Source organism: Accipiter gentilis, chromosome 31 (assembly GCF_929443795.1).
Source record: "Accipiter gentilis chromosome 31, bAccGen1.1, whole genome shotgun sequence".
Lineage (NCBI taxonomy): Eukaryota > Metazoa > Chordata > Aves > Accipitriformes > Accipitridae > Astur > Astur gentilis.
In genome coordinates, this window is record NC_064910.1 from 14,810,049 (window position 1) to 14,830,464 (window position 20,416).

General features: G+C 38.0%; 1 protein-coding gene across 7 annotated transcripts in view; it reads right to left on the reverse strand.

Annotated features, from left to right (window-relative positions):
• NLGN4X (neuroligin 4 X-linked) overlaps window positions 1-20,416 on the reverse strand; it is a 185,575-nt gene that overhangs the window by 145,220 nt on the left and 19,939 nt on the right. For 4 of the 7 annotated variants that reach the window (XM_049834480.1, XM_049834478.1, XM_049834483.1 and 1 more), the window contains 2 exons: window positions 11,225-11,386; window positions 9,413-9,496 (listed from right to left, as the gene is read on the reverse strand). The gene's annotated coding sequence lies outside the window, so the exon portion shown is untranslated. The remainder of the gene's footprint in view (window positions 1-9,412; window positions 9,497-11,224; window positions 11,387-20,416) is intronic. The other 3 variants (XM_049834479.1, XM_049834482.1, XM_049834481.1) reach the window with 2 other exon arrangements.

A 20,416-nucleotide genomic window follows, 5' to 3' on the forward strand; every position in this document is an offset into this window, starting at 1 on the left:
GACAGAAATGCCATTACATGAGTTTGGATAGCATTAAGATCAGCTTCAGAAAGAAAACCTGGACATGGAGAGAACTTTGACTTTTAAAAAAACCCTCTTTTTTACTCCTTGAATTAATAATCTAAAAATACGGTGCAAGTGTTTTTCTACACAGTGAAAATTTACTGGTAACTTTAATTGGAAATTAGCTACAGTAAAAGTTATATTTTTGTTATGCCACTCGTTACAAAGTAGGTGTGCTTCATTTGCCTACTAATGTGGTACATCTGGGAGCTCTTTCCACCTTTTTCTTGGATTTACATTTCAGGTCATTCTATGTATATCTGTATCCTTTTTGGAGGGATGCATGACAAATGGAAAAAGAGTTTTTAGAGCTTTACACAGATCTTTGTGTCTTTTATATTTAAAAAAATATTAAATTAGAAATTGCTACAATGAAAGAAGGTAATTCAGATTACTGAAACACTTTTGTAATATTTCATAATTAAGACAGTTATGCTCTTTGCAAGGACTCTTGCACTATATTTTTATATGCAAAAGATATTAATCTTAAAGGCTATCTACAAGCAGTCCAAATACATGTCTTTTAATCTAACATCCTATTTTAGTAACATTATTTAAGTAAGTGTAGACTGCAAATCAGTGTAACAGTTAGATTGCTCATTATTCATAAATAATTTTCAAGGATTTGCATCTTATTTTTATGAACCAAATTCATGGCATATGTCTACCCATAAGATTAGTCATAGTGATATGACATAGCATAGGAAATACCACCTACATACCTTTAAAGCGAAGCACAAAGCCTCAAATGATTGAAGCGACACAATTTTTCAGTACAATTAACTCCACTGACTACAAACTAGATTAGAATTAAATGCGTGATTTAGTTCCAGATAAAAGAGTTTTGCTTCCAGCATGGAGAGCTAAAACACAATTTTAATAGATATTTGCTTGCAGATTATTAATTTCTTACAACAACAAAAATTGCAGATTTTCAAGATTGTAACGAAGCATTTTAACAGTTATTTGCTAAAGCCATATTAAAACAAAAATTTAAGCGGGTTTTGCTAACATTCTGTGAATAGTTGTGTAAGCTTTAAATCCATGTTCATGCTGTGAGCACAGATGGGCAAATCTCCATCACCATCAATGCAGCTGCAACCAGGTGAAAAAGAGAATAGTCTTGGCTCATACCTGTTCAGGAGAAGTAGAGACTATAATGCCCGAAAACAGACAGAATCTGAATTTTACTTAACCTGAGTATTTTCACCTACACACAAATAATTCTGAACTTTTTGTCAAGTAGTGGGTAACAATATTACCATATTTGTGTTGTGTTCCCTTTCTTTGTCTTTTTCCTTGGGAAAGAACAACAGAATACAAAGCAGTATGTATGAAAGGCAATGTATTTTTTTGATAATGAACCTTGTAGAAAGAATATTTTAGATACTTTCAGCTTCCATGTTTAAGATTCAATAGAAAAATGCCGTATATATATATATATTTTGTGCACAACGTCAATAGAAAATCAAAACAAAGTACTGCTCTAAAATGTGCAATACCAGGTATCTGGGTCTAAATTGGCATGCAGTTAAAGCTAAATATATTTTATATTCACCTATACAAACACACACATTTACCTTCTGAAACAAACAGTGATTTTCAATTCCAAGACATTTTTACAAACAGTTTGGCTTCATGCTGGCAAAAGCACTTTATTTTTTTCTTCTAAAAAGAAAGAAATATGCCATCATCTTCCCTAGTCACTCAACAGCTGTATCAATTTGTTTTCAGGGCAGTGATTAGCATAATTGTGGTGGATGACTTGCGTTTGGCACAGAACAGAAATAATTCAGTATTTTTCATCATTAAAGAACTATAGAATCATAAAATCATTTAGGTTGGAAAAGACCTTTAAGATTATCAAGTCCAGCCGTAAAGCTAACAATCATCTCACTACACCCTCCTTTCAGGCAGTTGTAGAGAGTGATCAGGTCTCCCCTCAGCCTCCTTTTCTCCAGACCAAACCACCCCAGTTCCCTCAGCTGCTCCTCATAGGACTTGTGCTCTAGACCCTTCACCAGCTTCGTTGCTCTTCTTTGGACACTGTGCTGCATTGTTTCCCCAAGCTATGCAATACTAGGATTTTTAAAGGTACTTAAATCAAATTAAGCACACAGTCAGCTTCTCAAAAACAAAACCCAGACTATTTCGCTCTCCTGCAGCCTTCTCTGCAGCACTGGTATTCCCAAATTCATTCTTAGCAGTACGGAAAAACTGTGTCTCATATTGTCAGCATTCGCTTCACTTAGAAGACTAAAAGACCTCTGAAGACCTCTTCAGTCCTCTGCTTCCCATGAGACGCACTTCCAGAGGGTTGAGGTTAAATCCAAAAAAATCCTGGGTATTGAATGCAAGATTTATATTCAGAATGGTATCCAAATAGCCTGCACGTGACATACCAGTTAGCCTCAGAAGTGCATAAACTCACAGAGACCCTCTCTTTTGCATTCTAATGCTCTCTGTGGTCCAGAGCCACAGTAATTTCCAGGTAAACTTTTAGATGTAACACTCAAAATCCCAGTAAATAGTCTAGGCACCTGAAAAGCTCACTGAAACCACAGTTTTCTCTAGACAGACAAAAATACGCTTCTGTACCTGCCCAGATGTCCAGCATCTCACACATGTTTGTTCTCAGAACAAAAACTCGGGGCAACTTTCAGTTGTAGATGCTAGACACATATTTTTTTGATAAATGAAGTAGTCTACCTATGAGCTAGGTGTCTAGGAAATCAATAGGGATCTAGACATTTTAGTTAATGCAATCCAGAAACATACCCAGAACATGGAAATACAGGTCCATAAGTCTAAGTATGCAACCCTTCTATGTAGAGCTAGCAGATATGACATAGGACTTACAGGGTATCCAGGCCCTCCGGAGTGGTGCTGGAAGTTTTAGTCTTAAAACTGTACTAGAAGCCTGTTTCTAAGAACCCGAATCTGTCTCAAAGAACCAAAAACGTTAATTCAGATTTGCTGTTTGATAAACAACCTCACACCACAGCTAGTGCACACATCCATAAAATTAGCTGAAAATAGGTACAAGAGCATTATTCAAAAGGGTTTCAGGTTTATATAATTTCTTAAAAATTCAGAAAAATATAAAAATAACTTTGTGATTCTATCATTACTGATCTTCCACCTGTTTTATCCCCAGATTCCAATTCCAATGCTGAGTTGCCTGTAGTGCTACCTATAGTGCTACAGATATGTTAAAACTAAACAGTTATGTATGTACTAGGCCATTTCCTTCAATAATCTTGCATGTTTTATAAGCATGCATAGATAATCACTGCATGATACTAGACAGACGAATCACAGAATCATAGAACAGTTTGGGTGGGAAAGTACCTTAAAGATCATCTAGTTCCAACCCCCTGCCATGGGCAGGGTCACCTTCCACTAGACCAGGTTACTCAAAGCCCCATCCAACCTGGCCTTGAACACTGCCAGGGATGGGGCATCCTGGGCAACCTCTCCGGGCAACCTGTTCCAGTGCCTCACCACCCTCATCATAAAAAAATTCTTCCTTATATCCACTCTAAATCTACCCTCTTTCAGTTTAAAACCATTGTCCCTTGTCCTGTCACTACAGGCCCTGGTAAAAAGGCTCTCTCCACATTTCTTACAAGCACCCTTTACACATTGAAAGGCTGCAGTAAGGTGTCCCTGGAGCCTTCTCTTCTCTAGGCTGTAGAACCCCAACTCTCTCAGCCTTTCTTTACAGGGCAGGTGTTCCAGCCCCCTGATCATCTTCGTGACCCTCCTCTGGACCTGCTCAAGCAGGTCCATGTCCTTCTTGTGCTGGGGACCCCAGAGCTGGACATGGTACTCCAGGTGGAGTCTCACGAGAGCAGAGTAGAGGAGAACCACCTTCCTCAACCTGCTGGACATGCTTCTTTTTATGCAGCCTGGGATACAATTCGCTTTCTGGGCTGCAAGTGCACATTGCTGGCCCATAATCACTTTTTCATCCACCAGTGGTCCCAAGTCCTTCTTTGCAAAGCTGCTCTCAATCCATTCACCACGCAGCCTGTACTGATATTGGGGTTTGCCGTGACCCAGGTGCAGGACCTTGCACTTGGCCTTGTTGAACTTCACGAGGTTCTCATGGACCCACTTCTCAAGCCCGTCAAGGTCCCCCTGGTGGCATCCCTTCTCTCAAGTGAATCAATTGCATCACTCATCTTGGTGTCTGCCACAGACTTGCTGAGGGTGTACTCATTCCCAGTATGTCACTGATTAAGTTATTAAATAGTATTGTTCCAGTATGGACCCTAGAGGGACACCACTCATTACTGGTTTCCACCAGTAACCAATGTAGCCCTTGGTTTCATAACCTACATTATAAGCTGTATAAAAAGGATTACATGATATGGTTGTCTCCTATTCTAGAAACTGGAGTTTGATGACCCCTGGTATCATCTTCTGTCAGTTGTTTCTAAAAGAAACTGAAAACTGCAGTGTGCAGAGCTCAAATTAAGTCATGGGGACTCCTGAAGGACACAAGATTTTGCTCTTACACAGAGTTATTCCTTTTATATAAATACTGAGGAAGGTAGCTGCTGAATGGCTAATGGGAAGGCAAAGGGATATTTACTAAAAGATATGGTAAACGGCTATTTACTAAACGATGGTCTTCCCTTGCCATACTACTGAGTTGTCCAAACAAAACAAACATAACATATCCCAGTCTTGTGGTTAATAATGAAGATGCAATGTATTTTGAACCCTGACAGGATGAGGACAACTGCTTACATGTCATTCATTTACACTGGAACCTTATGTTCAAAAGCTTTACTGTTGTTCTTAAGAAAAAACACCACTGAGGTTTTTTGAACTCTTTTTTTTTAGGAGTTAAAAGTTCCCTGTAGAATCTGATATAACACTGCTACTTGTTCAGTACAGTAGATTTAAAGTATATGAGTCACAGTGATAAAACATTTTCAAGTTCAAGCATTGCAGATAGTAGTAAAATTTGCACTCCAGTTCTTTGAATTGAACGTGACTCAACTTTAAAAAACACCTTTAATCAATCAAATGAGCTGCCTATGCAAAACCCAGTGTGATTATTTCCTATTTCGCTTTCACTTGCTTACTCATGGTGTTATGATTCAGCTAGCCATCCAGTCTGCACAACACTGAAATCACACAATTTTAACAGTTCTTTGTTATTGTTGTACAATGCTTTATGTAATGCAATGTTCAAATTAATTTTCTGCAAAATCAATTGTATTCATGGAATTGTTACTTAGGTAAGAATAGTTTATGCTTCTTAATGATTTAAGGCAATCATGACCCATACATTTATTTTCCAATGGCCCTCACCACTGAAATTGTACTTTAACAAAAAAAAAATCACGAAAAAAATGTTAAACTATCTCCCAAAAACTTTTAGTAAATCTAATGATTTTACATAAAAGTGTTAAAATTATTCAATTACATTGCCACCTGAAAGTAAATTTAACAACCTGGGAAGCTTTAGTGTTTGTTTTTTTCATATTTGAATAATATTTTCAAATGTATCATATTTCCATTTCTCACTTGGGTTCTTCAGAAATTCACATATTGATGGAGATCATTAGAGTTTACCTTCACTTAAGTACTTTAGGTCAGTCATACTGAAACATATAACTAAATATTGCAATAAAAAATGAATGGATACATCACTTCTAATTCAAATGGAGATTAAGAAATCTTTTATATTCATAAAAGAATCTGAATGGTTTGATTCCAGTACTCACAAGGTCTAATGCTGTGTGTCTCTACCTTTAATGGCAAACACACCACAACATCAGCAGTGTAACAAATTTGCGAAGGTTAGATTTACCAGTAATATCTCAGAGCAAAGCAGCTGATGCAACCTAATTTATTTTTTCTAGATAAACGGAGTCACAGCTAACTGCACTGGATTTAGGATTTCAGAATACTCTCCCTGGACACAAATTTATAGATGCATAGAAAGATGTGGAACTCAACTTACACTATCTGAATTTCTTGAAGAAGATGCAGTTTCCAATTTGGAAACCTACTGAAATGTTGAGTATCAGCCTTAATTAATTAACGTGTTCATCAGTTCTGGGATGTTCAGCTGATAACTTCATTAGCTGCTCCTGCTTATCAATTATGTTTCAGTATGGAAAACACACCTGCTATCTTTATAAAGGGAAGAACTTAAAATGGAGTTCTTTCCTTCTTTCTGTTTCAAAATGAAGAGAATTGTTGGGAAGAGCGTACACTATAGACAATGCCAGCACAGCCTCTAAATCATAGTACAGGTCTTAGGAGCCTACTTAAATGATGGATTTCTATGCTATAATTATGTTAATACTTCACCAAGAGAGAAAAAATGTGGGGACTATTTTTCTTCCATCTAAGAGTGTAAAATACAGTGAGAACCTGAAAAGAAAACTAGAAACAAGAGTTGAAGGCCCTGCTTAACCAGAAATTGGACCACTCAGCTGAGCGCACTTCCATTTACAGCCTTAAACTTGACAAGAGGAGCCAAAGCAAAGATTCTGATCAACAACACCTAATCCCAAGAGCTGAAAAGTAGGCTGAGGAGGGCTGACAGCTCTAAGAATGAGAGCTATATTGTGCCCTGATTTTCCTCAGAGAATTAAGTGCTGAACCATTTCCTAAAATTCCCAAGACTAGAGCTGGAACGATTTATTCCTGCCTTCTAATATGAAGGCTTTATTATTCCTTCACATTTGTTATCATAAATGATACAAGACAGAAGGCTTGATCAGAGTCTGAGAACATGATCAAGAATCTGACAGTATGTGGCTACATCAAAGAAACTACACAGCACCCCACGAACTACCACAGGGCTCCATCTGTACACTCAGCTGTCAGGTGGGGATTTTAGAATGAAATCCCACCATTTAAACTAGCTTACACCTGTGATGTACTATCAAAATCTGAGGACAAAGCATGGGCCATTTGTGTGCTTTCGTTTTTATCACTATATTGTGCATTGCCAGCAAGCACTTTTTAGATACTCTAAACATAAATTGCATTTTTCTCTTCTTGAGAAAGATCATTGGTTTATGTTGAAGAATTTTAGCTGGAGTTCTAGATGAGAATGATAGCAAGGAAAAAGTAAAAGTGATCAAGGCGTGGGGATTTCTTTCTGTATTTCTCTTACATGTAAGAGTACAATATAGCAGAAGTCACAGTTACTATCTGTCCAAGCTACCATATCTAGTTATTTTTTGAACCAACACCGATATACACACCGCTTTCAGAGTTCTGTTCATCCAAATGGATCCCTATGGTCCGCTGCAAATATATCTTCAAAGTTAGTTTGGCTTGAGTTGTACATTTTACTGAAAGCCTTCAGATCGATTTCAGTTTGTGTCTTGAAGAAATTCTCATAAGAATGTAACATTTTTCCAGACAAAATAGCAAATGTCTTAACATACATTGCCATGTTTCTGTTGTGTATTTTTTTAAAAGCTTGGGGTTGGCAGTTGAACATGCATGTTTGTGGCTACATATACTTCAGGAAATTAGCAAGTAGAGAAGCTGAAATAAATTTGACGTAGACTTACAAATTCATTTTCTACTCCCCTGGCTTTTTTTATGTATAGTCCAATTATCACTTCACACGAACAAGGAAATTTTCAAAAGGCACAGCTGGCTTCTTATGTCCACTAACTTGCAGCAGGAATTAAAAGCCAGACATCAGTCGGCTCTATCTCACTTTTCTGTTTTAACGTTGTTTGCTTTCCTTTCTTCTCCTCCTCCCTCATTTTCTCTCTGTGCATTATGAAGAAGAACAAACAAAATGCTGAGAAAACAGCGAAAACTAAAATTGCACTATCCCTCAGTTTTCCCTTCAGACTTCTCTCCCCAGCTTCTGTGGTTTATCTCAGTGCTGCAATAGATCTTGAGATGAGACTTTCTCTCCCTTTTTGGAACCTGGCTGTGGCTAATTCTAGTGCAAGACAATGTAAAGCTACCACAAATTGTTAGTTCCAAAGACATTAAGTGATTATTTCAACTTTGACTTCAGCTTTGTATTCTTTATATCAGCCTTGTATCCTTTATATCAGTTACTTGCCTCTTTCCTGAAAAACGTCATGAGTTCTCTAAGGAGAGTAAGAATTGAATCCTAAGTATGATATTCATGCATATGTGTACTACTCACTATAGTAACCAGTAAGAGTTCAGCTATGACCATGATCGGCACAGATGCTAAAGTATTAAACAGGCTTCTGTTCATAAAGTGGGTTTTATTCAATTACATTTAAATTGCTACAAATTAGAATAAACATGGTTCAGTGATGCAAAAATCACAGGAGTTTTCAAAGCTGTTATTTTCTTTGTCTGATTTTTACACTTCACATAATGGTACCCTCGGATCTCATAACTAACCTGTCATACTTTGAATTATTGCTTATTCACAGCTTTATTATCACATCAGATATATTACTATTCCTTCTCCTTGAATTTAGGACCCAATGATAACACTAAATTGAAACGTCATTGTACTGCAGCTAGCGCAATGATTACAGAAAAAGTCACTTCTGCTTCAAAGTTCATAGATCATATAAAGTGAGAAGAAAGAACCATGCATCAGAGAAACTTTTCTGGTCACTTGTACATGTCTTTCCCTTCTCATTCATCAGTGTGTCAGGCACAGTATGAAAGAATGGCAATTAGATTAATTTAAGGTGTTTTATAAATAGGATATAGTCTATGCATAGATTTATAAACTAAACCCTTGTCATGTTTCATATTGATATCATAAGTGTTTATATATGTGTATAGATATACATATGCATGTATCTATCTGTGTATGTGTCTGTATGTACACTATGTATTAAAGTATGTTATCTCATATTTTGCTAATAAAATGAGAGGAAAAGATAGGTCTTTATGGAACAACATGAAACAGCAACCAAGCCCCTTTATTTATATGGCCCCATAAGAACTTTGGAACCCAACCCTGTTTTGAAAACTGAAGACTGTCAGCTTTATCTGGTACAGTGTAGCCTGGAAGCCCCAAACCTTACTGAGTAGCAGTGTCATGATAGCCAGGATTAATCCCGTGTCTTTCAACTACAAACTTACTGCTGTCAGTCAATATTTACAGAACTGGAAAATAACAAAAATTCATGCTTATCATGAACAAGCATGTAAACAGCACTAAAGTTTACAATGGATTGTATTCCATGTCTCATTGTATGAACACAAGGCAAACAAGCATTTTCACTGGACGTATATATTGCAAAGATATATTTCAAACACATTTAAGAACACCAGCAACAGACTTGCTCTCATTTCTTTTATATATTTTTACAGGAAACAGAGCTGTTCTGAACATACTTTTAGTACTTACCACTGTGTCGTATTTTTGAGAAGGCTTCAGAATTCCCCCACAGGAGGCAGCATGATGTCATTTTAGTTACAGCAGAAGTTTTTTCTGTTAAGAAAAATATATAGTGCTCTTCAGTAAATGAAGAAAAAAAGAGCATGCTTATGAATCAAAGATGGTGGAAAAAAGTTACTTATTAAATCAGCTGTAATGCTGTTTTTCAAGATTAGAATAAAAGAAAAATCATAATATTGTAAGAATAAATACCTTCATCATAGTGTATTGATTTCTGTCATAAAAATTATTAGCAATATTTTTTCTTTGCAGATCACTGCTACAAAAATAGAATTGTCTTTAAACCTATATACCACTAAACTATACATTTTGGGGAAAAAAGCTAAGGCAAGTACTTCAGAATAAAAGAAGAAAAAAAAAATCACCAGAAAGCCCTTGGATTTTAAATATTTCTGTAAACACATATTACACATATTCAAATATAAAAATTGAAATATGCAAATATGTTAAAAATATTCAAATATTTTTTAAAAGCCATCTGACTATTATTTATTCTTTCCTATGGGTAATTCAAAACTGTAGCTTATACTTCAAATAACATTTCAATAGATAGACTATTGGTAAATAGTCTATCCATTTTAGACAGACTAAATACCAATATTTATCAACAGTGTCTTCTGTCAGGACTATATTCAGACACTGCAATTTAAAACGCAAACCTGAATAGTGTTAAGAAAGTTATTTCAGGTGATTTGCATAGGTTCCAAGGCTGTATTAGCTGAAATACTTCTCTTCCCTCAAAGGCCAGCAGAGTTGATTTTATGGAATTTATAGCTGCACTTATTTTGCGGGGGTAATTAATTCACTGCTTGTGTATTTGTTTCTGTATCTCTCTTACAGTACCAAGGCACTTCATATGATTTATTCTTATTTTCATTAAGTTGATCAACACAGAGAAGCACTTTGTGTGAAAAATACCATTTCAAAACAAATTACAGGAGCAAGGGTGAGGCCATCGAGTATTCCTATTAGCTTGCTAATACATCAAGCAAACCTATCATTTCTGAAAAATCCCACTATGCATTTGGGCACAGTATAGTGTCTATTAAGACTGTAGAAACACTTCTGCAATAAGCTGACAAATATGTTCCACAAACTTATATGACTTTCAGGGTCCATCTGCATGTTATTCGTAAGTTCCAGATAACCGATAAAGTATGGACTATCATCACAAACAATGTATCTATAGACACGCATACAAACACATTCTCTCTAAGTATGTGAATGTATTTATACTGTATTTTCAGAAATAAATTAGTTTTTAGCAATAAAGATCCTAAGAATCATGGCACTGAGCTTCCATCTTGTATTTCAGAAAATTTTCTCATACCATTTAAAGAAAAAAACATCAGATTTTAGACTTCACTTTTGACCAAAATCAATGGTGTAAATGAAATCAGGCTTTAACACTTACTTGCTATTGGCAGATTCTGCAATCTTAATCACACCAAATAACTTTTTCTCATTAATGCTTTGACTCACTACAGCCAAACCACTCCCTGCAAGTGCAATTCATAACAGCTGCAAACACAGGCCTCAATTCTGTGTAAATACAGTGATTATTTCTAAAAATTGGAAATAAATACCAGTGGATGGCTATCTGACTATATGTCTGAAAAGGAGAAATTCAGGGATATGGAAGCAAAGGAAAATTCCTTATGAATAAGGAACATGTGAAACACTCCAGCTAAACTGTGAAAGTCTCCATCTGGACACTTGCTGCAGGGGAAACCTGGCAATACTGCAACTTTTCATACACACCCGTTGAGGAATCAGATGTTGAAGTTTAGGGCAATCTTTATTCCAAGCTACGGTAATGTCTTAAATCTCTCCACATGACAGTGGCACTTTTACTGGAGATTTCACTGCTCACGTAGACTTTGACAGCCATTCCAATTCTGCAACAGTAGTAGGTGATTAAACCTAGGATATAAGAAATAAGGAAGGATTTAAAGAATGGCTGGACAGTGAAAATCCACTAAGGCTAACACAGCTTCCCTTCTCAGTTATTTTAAACTTGCATTTCTTTATTTTGGCAGCCTTTATAGCTTAATTCCTGCTACAGGAAGAAATAAAACTCACCTCGGCTTACTGGTAAACACCAGGATTACATTTACTCTCTCTCCATAGCACCAAAATAGCCTTCGGCTTTAAAGCATAAAAATGAATGAAGAAAGTGCTATTTGTGAACAAGGTTTCCCAAGTTTATCTTGGTACCTATGTGTTTATCCTTTTCTCCTTTAGTTTGTCTTACAGATCTTCTAATTGCCATTGCCAGACTGATTTTAATTGTAGATGACTAGGTTATAGTTTAGACTTTATATATACTAGTAAACCACACTGTTCTCCCTTGTCCATTTACAGATCATGTTTAGACTATCTCTGTAATATGCAACTGCTCTCAAAAAAACAACTGAAAATACTGCACTTCCTTTGCATCAGGAAGCATGGGCACACATGTTAAAAAACTAGCAGTCAAATTCTAAGATAAAATATAGAGCTTATCTACATATATTTTTCTTTTTTTGAAGTGTCATTTTATCTCCATATTTGTGACAACTATTTCCCCATAAATATAAAATTTAAAAAAAAAAAAAAAATTAAGGGAATCTGGCAGAAAATTTTCCTGAAGTCTAAAACAGTCCCCAGACTCACAGGTAACTTAAATCTAATGGTACTATAATGACCCTAGTTTTAATGTTACTCAGTTTAAGCTTAGTTAACTGGCCCGTTTCTCAGAATTATCACAATAGTCTCTGATTTTATAGGTGATATAACAAGCAACTAACACTGATGCTCTGTCATTATATTTACACAGTTATCTTAGTCTTTACCTGAGAAATAAAATATCTGTCTCATAAAAATTTTGTTTTGTTTTGTTTTGAACATGATGACCACTCTCTCCAGCTATCCCAAAAACCTTTGACAGCTCTTGGCAATACCCAGATATAGGCTAAAAGTATTCATTTATTCTTTGATGCTTAATTTTATTCATCACAATGACTGGACTATTGTAATTAACTTCAGTTTGAGCAGACAGGTTCATGAAGTCTCTCTGAAAAAATGTACCACTTTAAATGCAATCTTAGCACCTTTAAATACATCTTTAAATCTGCATCTTTTACAGTGTTTACATACTTTCCCCCATTGATTCAGTTTTACATCAAGTTCTTTCTTTTGAACATTTTAATAATAAGCTCTCCCCACTGCTAAATTCAAGAATTTCATACATAGCAACACATTCCATAGCAATTAAATTTTCAAATTTTTTGAAATATAAATAGAAAATCACTGACTAAACAATGGGTAAATGCATGTGGACAGTTCTGTGATGTTCCCTCAGCATCAGTAGCCCAGAAGTCAGAATATCAGATGCGCAGATGATGCTATTTCAACTGTTTATATCCTGGACAGTTTGGGAGGAGGGAGGTGTTCAGAAGAAGAAAGCCAGCTAGAGGTAGATCTCACACCAGGAAATGGACACAGACCAGCTGGAGGAGTATCAGAGATATCCAAATGAAATCAACTTTTTCCCTAATTTAGTTATTTGAAAGCTAAATAACTAAATCTGACCTCAGGCTTCCTTTGTATTTAGTGGCAAGAAATAGGCATCCTGAATGGTAGAAGACTTGTTCGCCTCCATGAGTCAAAGAGTTTGGGCTTTAAGTAAGAAAACAACTAACCAACCCAGTCTTCACATATACCAACTGAGGTATTGTTGACTTACAGATATCTAAGAAATGACTGGTGGCATCTTATCTTCTTTACTTATAACAAATGTAAGTAAGTATCAAATAATGCAAAAGCAGTGAAATGTAACTTCTCCTTTGCTAAATGTGCAGTAACTCTCTCCTTGCCTAGAGAAAGGAAATTCACCAACAAGAAGAAACTCCCATTCTGGGGACCCATTTTTCAACTTTAATCAAAAGCAGCACACCAGAATAAGACAGGAAGCTTCTCATTCACACACTCCCTCTAAACCAACATCTACCGAGTTATATTCCATGTCTTCAAGCAGATCAGAATGATATGGTGGAACCTGTGCTGCTTCTTTCTCTCTCTGACATAGTAGTTTCCTCATAATTCTCTGCTCATCTCTGCTTTAAATAGTTAAACCTATAAACCTACCTGTGCTTCTGGTCTTGATTCCTGCCTGTCCCATAAGGATCCCCTTGTGGTAGCATACTCAGAGAAAGCACGAAAGAGACTGACACTCCTCTGAAGTCAGAGGTGAGAGAGACTGTATCCTCAGCCACAAGCAACTAGAATATCCTACAGAACAGGTGGGTGGCTTCAGAGGGAAACTACAAGAAAAATAAAGAACAGGAACGTATGAATCTGCAGCAAGGTCTACAAGGTCAGGCAAAACCCTAGCAGAGACCAGAGATTAACAAAGAAAGCAGGCAGAACAGCCTAACACAAACGACAACCAGAGACTGCTCTTCAAAGAAAATGGGCGCTACCAAACACACAACTGCAGCAGCAGAGGAACAGTAACACAGAAACAGAAAGGCTGAGGCCATCTCCACAGGATGCACAGCGGGGAGGAGGAATGAAGCAGTTTGTAAGGCATGACGGCAGCTAGGAACAAGTGATGTGAATTTGCAGGGCTGCCTATTTTCTTCAAAAATTACCAACATCTCTTGAAAAATCTTCTTGCCTTCAAAAGTATTTAGATATGAATCTTTGCTAATAAGACTGGCAAGACACAGGTTCATTTCTCATGTGGGCTACATCAGAATCACCATGAACTACCTATCAAAACAAAGATATCATGTGTGATACAGCAGATAAGACAGATTAAAAACTCATCAGAAGAATGAATGAGGGTAAATATTTGAATAGCATATAATACACATTTCATTAGAAAATTTGAAGATTTTTGCAACAGCAACAAATGGATGAGAAGATGATGATAACAGTACAATGAGATTCCACAAAAAAACCTAATAATTAATACTACAGGTCAAAAACCTGAAAGCTCCAGAAAAAAAAAAATGGGGAAAAAAACCCCACCCAAAAACCAAAACCAAAGCAAAAAAAAAAAAAAAAACCCAAACACAACAAGCAGGCTGGAAACAAAGATGTTAGACTCAGTCTGAATCAAAACAAAACAAAACAAAAGAAATCTTCTGAAGAATTTGCAAACTGCTCTGAGAAGTCAGGAGGAATTAAACTCATGAAGCCTGAGCCCAAAACAGCAACACACACAAGAGAAATGCTGATGATGCAGAAGAGAGTGATTTGCTGTGTTAAAAAATTCTGAATGGTAAATGGAACGATAAATCCCTGTAGGGGAACTCCAGGCCAGAAAGTAGCAATGCCAAGAAATCATGTAGAATAAGACATAGTAAAAAAGAAAGGCTAAGGCTAAGGTCAAGAGAAGGGGAGAGGGTGCCAGTCCTGTGTCAAAAGAAAAGGTTGATTCTCAAGTCAGGGATAAGAGAAAGGCCAAGCCTGAGATTAAGGAGGAGGAGGAAAAGGAGGACAAGACACAGCTAAAGGAGAAAGACAGCAGAAAGGGGAGGGGAAAAGACCAATCGGAGGGGAAAAAAAAAAAAAAAAAGATTAAGGACAAACCCGAAGTCAAAGGAACAGAATCCAGACAGCTTCAAGACCATGCTGAGACATACTGAAATTAAAGATCAGTTGGAACAGCAAGAGTTCCACATAATAACCCTCAAGCTTGTCAAGGTACAGCTTTCAGAGACAGCAGGTAAGGAATCAGATGAATAGAAGACAGAATAATCCACCCAGTGGCATGAAGTTCAGATCATCTATTCAGTCCTCACTTCAAGTATATAGTTAAGTCTCCTTGGGCCTTTTAATATTATTTCTGTGTTTCTGAAACTAACAGCAAGAAATGTACCAAAAGGCACTTAAGCAGCTATTACAGCAAGGCTCTAGCTATGCTCGAGGTAATGTTGACTATCTGTGTCACTTCCAAGTTATTACTAGTAAAGCAGTTACCCTTGATGAAATCATATATGCCTCTTTGTGCATGAGGAAGCTCTGATAAATACATCTGCCTTTCTCCCATATGATTTTTTTAAGAGCCTAGGTAATCCACGAAGAAATTACCTTAGAATTTTCTTAGCCAGAAAGGCTGGAATGACTGAAAATTCATTCAGTGAAAATTCATACATGAAAACCCTCTCATAAGTAAAAAAGTTTTTATCTTTACTTCACACAAATGATGTGTCAGATACTATCACTGTTGGTTAAGGCACAGTCAAAATATAAGCCACTGAGCTGTTTTTCACACACCTTCCTCCCAAAAATGCAGTGTGAGAGAAATTGCAATCCCAGCCATCAAACTGAAATCAGCGCATCAAAATCTGCCTGCACTTAGGTCTTTGCCTATCTAGCTGCATAAATTTCCATTTCTATACTATCTAAACATCTTTCCGATGGATAGGGCGTGCACAGGGAGGCTACTGAAGTTCAGTGTCAATATAACTGAGAAGCTGCCAGGGATACAAGGCAGGGAGCCCCGACTGACAGAAACATTGCCAGAATTTCTGAGACTTCTGTCTCTTGAAAATGGAGCTTTTACTCATTTTCACCTTCATGGTGTTTCCCGGTTCTCCAGAGTGAAATTAAACTGTTAGTAAACCAAATCAATCATAGAATGCAACCCACCTATACTGCATCTCCAAAACAAATATTCACAGAGAACTTTTCAGCCTAGCATGTCCCTGAGGGCACCACCAGCCCTGGCTGTCCCTGCCCAGGACCCTCAGGGCTCCCCCCACCCTGCCCAAGACCCCAGACCCCATGTCAGGGGCCGTCAGCCCCTGCCCCAGCAACACTCCGGCTCCCCACAGCCCTGCCCTGCCCGGCCGTGGGGCCCCCCCGAGCCGGGCCTACATGCAGGCCCATGTCCCAGCCTGGCCTTGGCCTGTCCCGTCCCCGTCCCCATGGAGGTGCCCGATGCCCGGGGCTGGAGTTGCCCCGGTGCCCCCAGCTCCTGGGTGGTGGGACAGGCCCTGGGTGCCAGGCCCTGCCCTCAGCCCCCAGCCTGGGGGAGCCCTGGAGGCTCCTGTCCCTTGTGATGCCATGACGCAACGTTACCAAGATCAGAACTGCAAGTGCACTGTTCACGCAGCAAAAAAATCCTACTTCAACCAGACCCATAATGAGACAAACGAGGAGCACACCCTTCTTGTGGCGGCTGTCATTCCACCCATAACAGAATCACCAAAATCCGCACCTCTTAAGCCCGTGATATATTTTTCCCCAGCCACCTCCATGGAAACTATGTGGATTAAAAGCAAACAAACACACAAACAAAAACCCACACCAAACACTGCAGCAGAATGAACTCACACAATCAGTCAAGAACAGAAACAACTAGTTACCACTTAATTTTTTTATAGTATTCCTCTATTACTGAAACTTTTCGTATTTCTCCACCCAGGCTAAAACCTCCACGATAAACCTAAGCACTAAATTCTTTAATTCCAATGAGTACTCAGAATTACAGACTCCACAGAGACATGAATCTTACTATTGTCTCTATGTCTCTTCTCTGGAGTAGCCCTCATTTTTTGTTATAGCCTGTCTTCATGGTTTTTTACATGACTGAGCCACCTACTTTGCACCTATACCTTCTACAGAGATGCTGCCTCTCAAATTGTCTAATCGATAGATTAATTATGTTGTGGAAAAGGTTGTATCTACATTACCTTCTTAGGAGGTAATACTCAGAACATTTGTTGCTAGCAAGTGTTCAGTGTAAAGTTTCAGCCCCTTAGGAGATGGTCTTCTGCATCCAAAACCTCAACATTTTTTCCAAGTATATCCGTTAGCAAAATGAGTGATGCTAACTCTCTTTACTAACCTTGCTAAACTTTGAGATTACCTAACTGAAATTCTAACACAAGAACTTGTCTTGAAATTGAGCAATCAAAACTGAAATAAAATCAGAGTGGCTTTCATCCTAGTAAAAAGCATTATATAAAGAAAGGGCAATGAGGTTACTGGTTCCATCTCTTTGCATTTTGCATGAAATCATCAAGTGAAAAATAAATGTCTCAAAATGCAATAATTATACAGAGGTGGTCATCACTGGACTACAGCTTCATACCGTTTAGACATAATTCTCTTTCCTTTACCTTGACATTTTATCTCCTTCCCTATCACTTGCCCCTTCTCCTTCCAAAAGGTATTTAACAATTTATTTCTTCTAAGTTTTTACCTGTGTAGAGATTATCATCACAAGCTAGGGTCAGACATAATCACATCCTACATAGACCTACAGAATAAAACCCACACAATCTAAACTGCAAGGAATTGTTTTTTCCCACCTCCTTACTTGTCTCAAAATGATTGTTGAAGAAGAATGAACAATATTATCACAAAAATAACTTGTGAGGGGGTTGGGGAGTAGAGAGCAACAAACCCAAGGTACAACAGCAATCTGACAGGATCACATTAGCAGTCTTTAAAAACAACCAGTGTGGCTGGAAACACTGAAGTATTGACTAAATAGATTTCTCTAGACATCTTTTCTTAATTCAAAACTTCGGGTGATGAAACAACTAATTCAGAATCCATTTCCAGGCACGTGTAGGACAAGGTGGTCATCAAGAGACATCAGCATGGATTGACCAAGAGCAGGTCATGCATGATCAATCTGACAAACTACCATGAAGTAACTGGCTTGGTAGATGAGGGCAGAGCAGTAGCTATTGTCCACCTGGACTTCAGTAAGGCTTTCCACACTGTTTCCCATAAGACCCTCATAGAGAAGCTGATGACATCTGAGCTGGATGAAGAGACAAAGGCTCTGGGGGATCTGATTCATCTTTATAAATACCTGAAGGGAGGGTGCAAAGAGAGCAGAGCCAGGCTCTTTTCAGCAATACCCAGTGACAGGACCAGAGGCAGAGAGTACAAACTGGAACATGTTCCCTCTGAACATCAGGAACCACTTTTTTACTGCGAGAGTGACTGAGCACCGGCACTGGTTGCTCTGAGAGGTTGTAGAGTTTCCCTCCTTTGAGATATTCAAACGTTGTCTGGACATAGCCCTGGGCAAACAGCTGTAGGTTTCCCTGCTTGAGCAGAGGGGTTGGACAAGATGATCTCCAGAGGTCCCTTCCAACCTCAACCAGTCAGTCATTCTGTGCTTCTGTGATCTATAAATATATGTATCTTTTTCAAGACACAGAATATGCCATCAAAATGAGAGTCTTGCCTGACTCAAAGAAGCCAGATTCTTGTTGCAAAGGTTATAACAGATGTTCACTGTTTGGTTATGTCTAATTCATGCCAGTGAATCATTTCATCAATTACTCAGATCATTATTTCTCCTTATGGAGTAGTGTCATTTGGTATTAGCAACTGAAGACCAGCTTGAACTATAATCTCCCACATCTCAAGTGAGCATCTTTGTGTAAAATTGAGCAAAAGCATGACTCAAGTCAAGTCAAACAGGAATTGCTATAGTCCTGTATTTCCAGGGGTTGTTCTGTCCTCAAAAGAGACAAGGAAAGAAACATATTTTAACTCTTTCCCATTTGATTTAAATGATGATACAGAATCACCTGCCTACCAATGGAAAGTCACAGTCTCAGAACAAGGGGAAAGAAACAGCTCCATCTTCTTCCAGCCCTACAGAGAACTCTGACATGAAACAGGATGCAGGCACCCTTACAACTCCTTTAGCCTCCTTGCCAAGAAGAGAAAAGCACTTAAGTCTCTATCTGGCAACGATAGCCTTGTGAGCAAACACAAACACATTTGAAAGCCACAAGACCGTGTTTCACATGACTTACGAGAGCCCGTCTATGTTTGCAGCTTAATGGATCTGTTTCTACTGCCTTCCCCTAGGCTTCATTCCCACAGTTGTCTACATCACAAGGCCTCCTAGTAAAATCACAGTTCCTTTCCTTTTTACATAGTTGGGGTTTCCTTCCAACAGATAAAATAAGTGTAAGCAGCAGTAAACAGGAAGAAAGGAGTAAAAGGGACTACAGAGCAGTTCCAGATCATGGCTCAACCTGCCCATAGCCCAGTCTGCCCCAACTGTTCCAAACCCTACCCCAGCTTGCAGTCTGAATAGAGCCAGAATTTGCTTGGATAACAAAGAGCAACAGCAGCAAATTATGGAGAATTTATATCTAAGGTTCCCGTTTCTCTTCCCTCAAATTCAATGAGGAGAAAAGTCTTTTGCTAGAAACTTTCTTCCTCTAATTAAATTCCATTCTGGCTTATCTGGGCTGTACTTGAAACTATCAGTTTTCCCTTCTCTTGCTATCTGCTTTCAGGAAAGTTTTGGCAGCTTACCAAAATCATAGTATATAAAAAAGCAAATATTTTAAAATGCATATCCTTTTTACAGCCAAAATGTGACATATCATCAACAATGGTAGCTGCTACCAGCATTACTATTGTATTGGGAGAGCATGAGGAGACTAAAAGAGAAGGGATCCTGTCTTGACAGCAACCTCATGACCAACCCCATTCCCTGATCTCAAGAAGCAAATAAGGCAGGGACAGGGGGTGGGATGGATTTTTTGGGACAGAAAACTAAACTAGGCTCTCTCTACAACTAGGACTTTTGGCACCTGCAGCCCAACCTCCCTCTTCACTACCAGATCACTCTACTGTCAGCTGAACAATATGAAGTCCTGTTGCTCAAGTGGCAACAGGCCATGTTGAGACTTCAACATTTGACTTTAAGGTGTTTCACAGGTGTGGTAAATGTTGTGTTTAGCATCATATGGGTTTTGTTTTTCTTTTCTTTTCCTGTAACTGACAATATTCTGTGAAGACCATACAAAAATCAACAGAAAAACAAAGTCATAAAGTTGAAAGAACATTATTCATTTTTGCAAAGTTTTGAATTCAAAAGCTGAACTGTATTTACCAAAGCAATCTTAATTTGATCCCCTTATGATTTGACATTATTAAAGGATATAATTTGAAATTAAATTACCTGGTTTT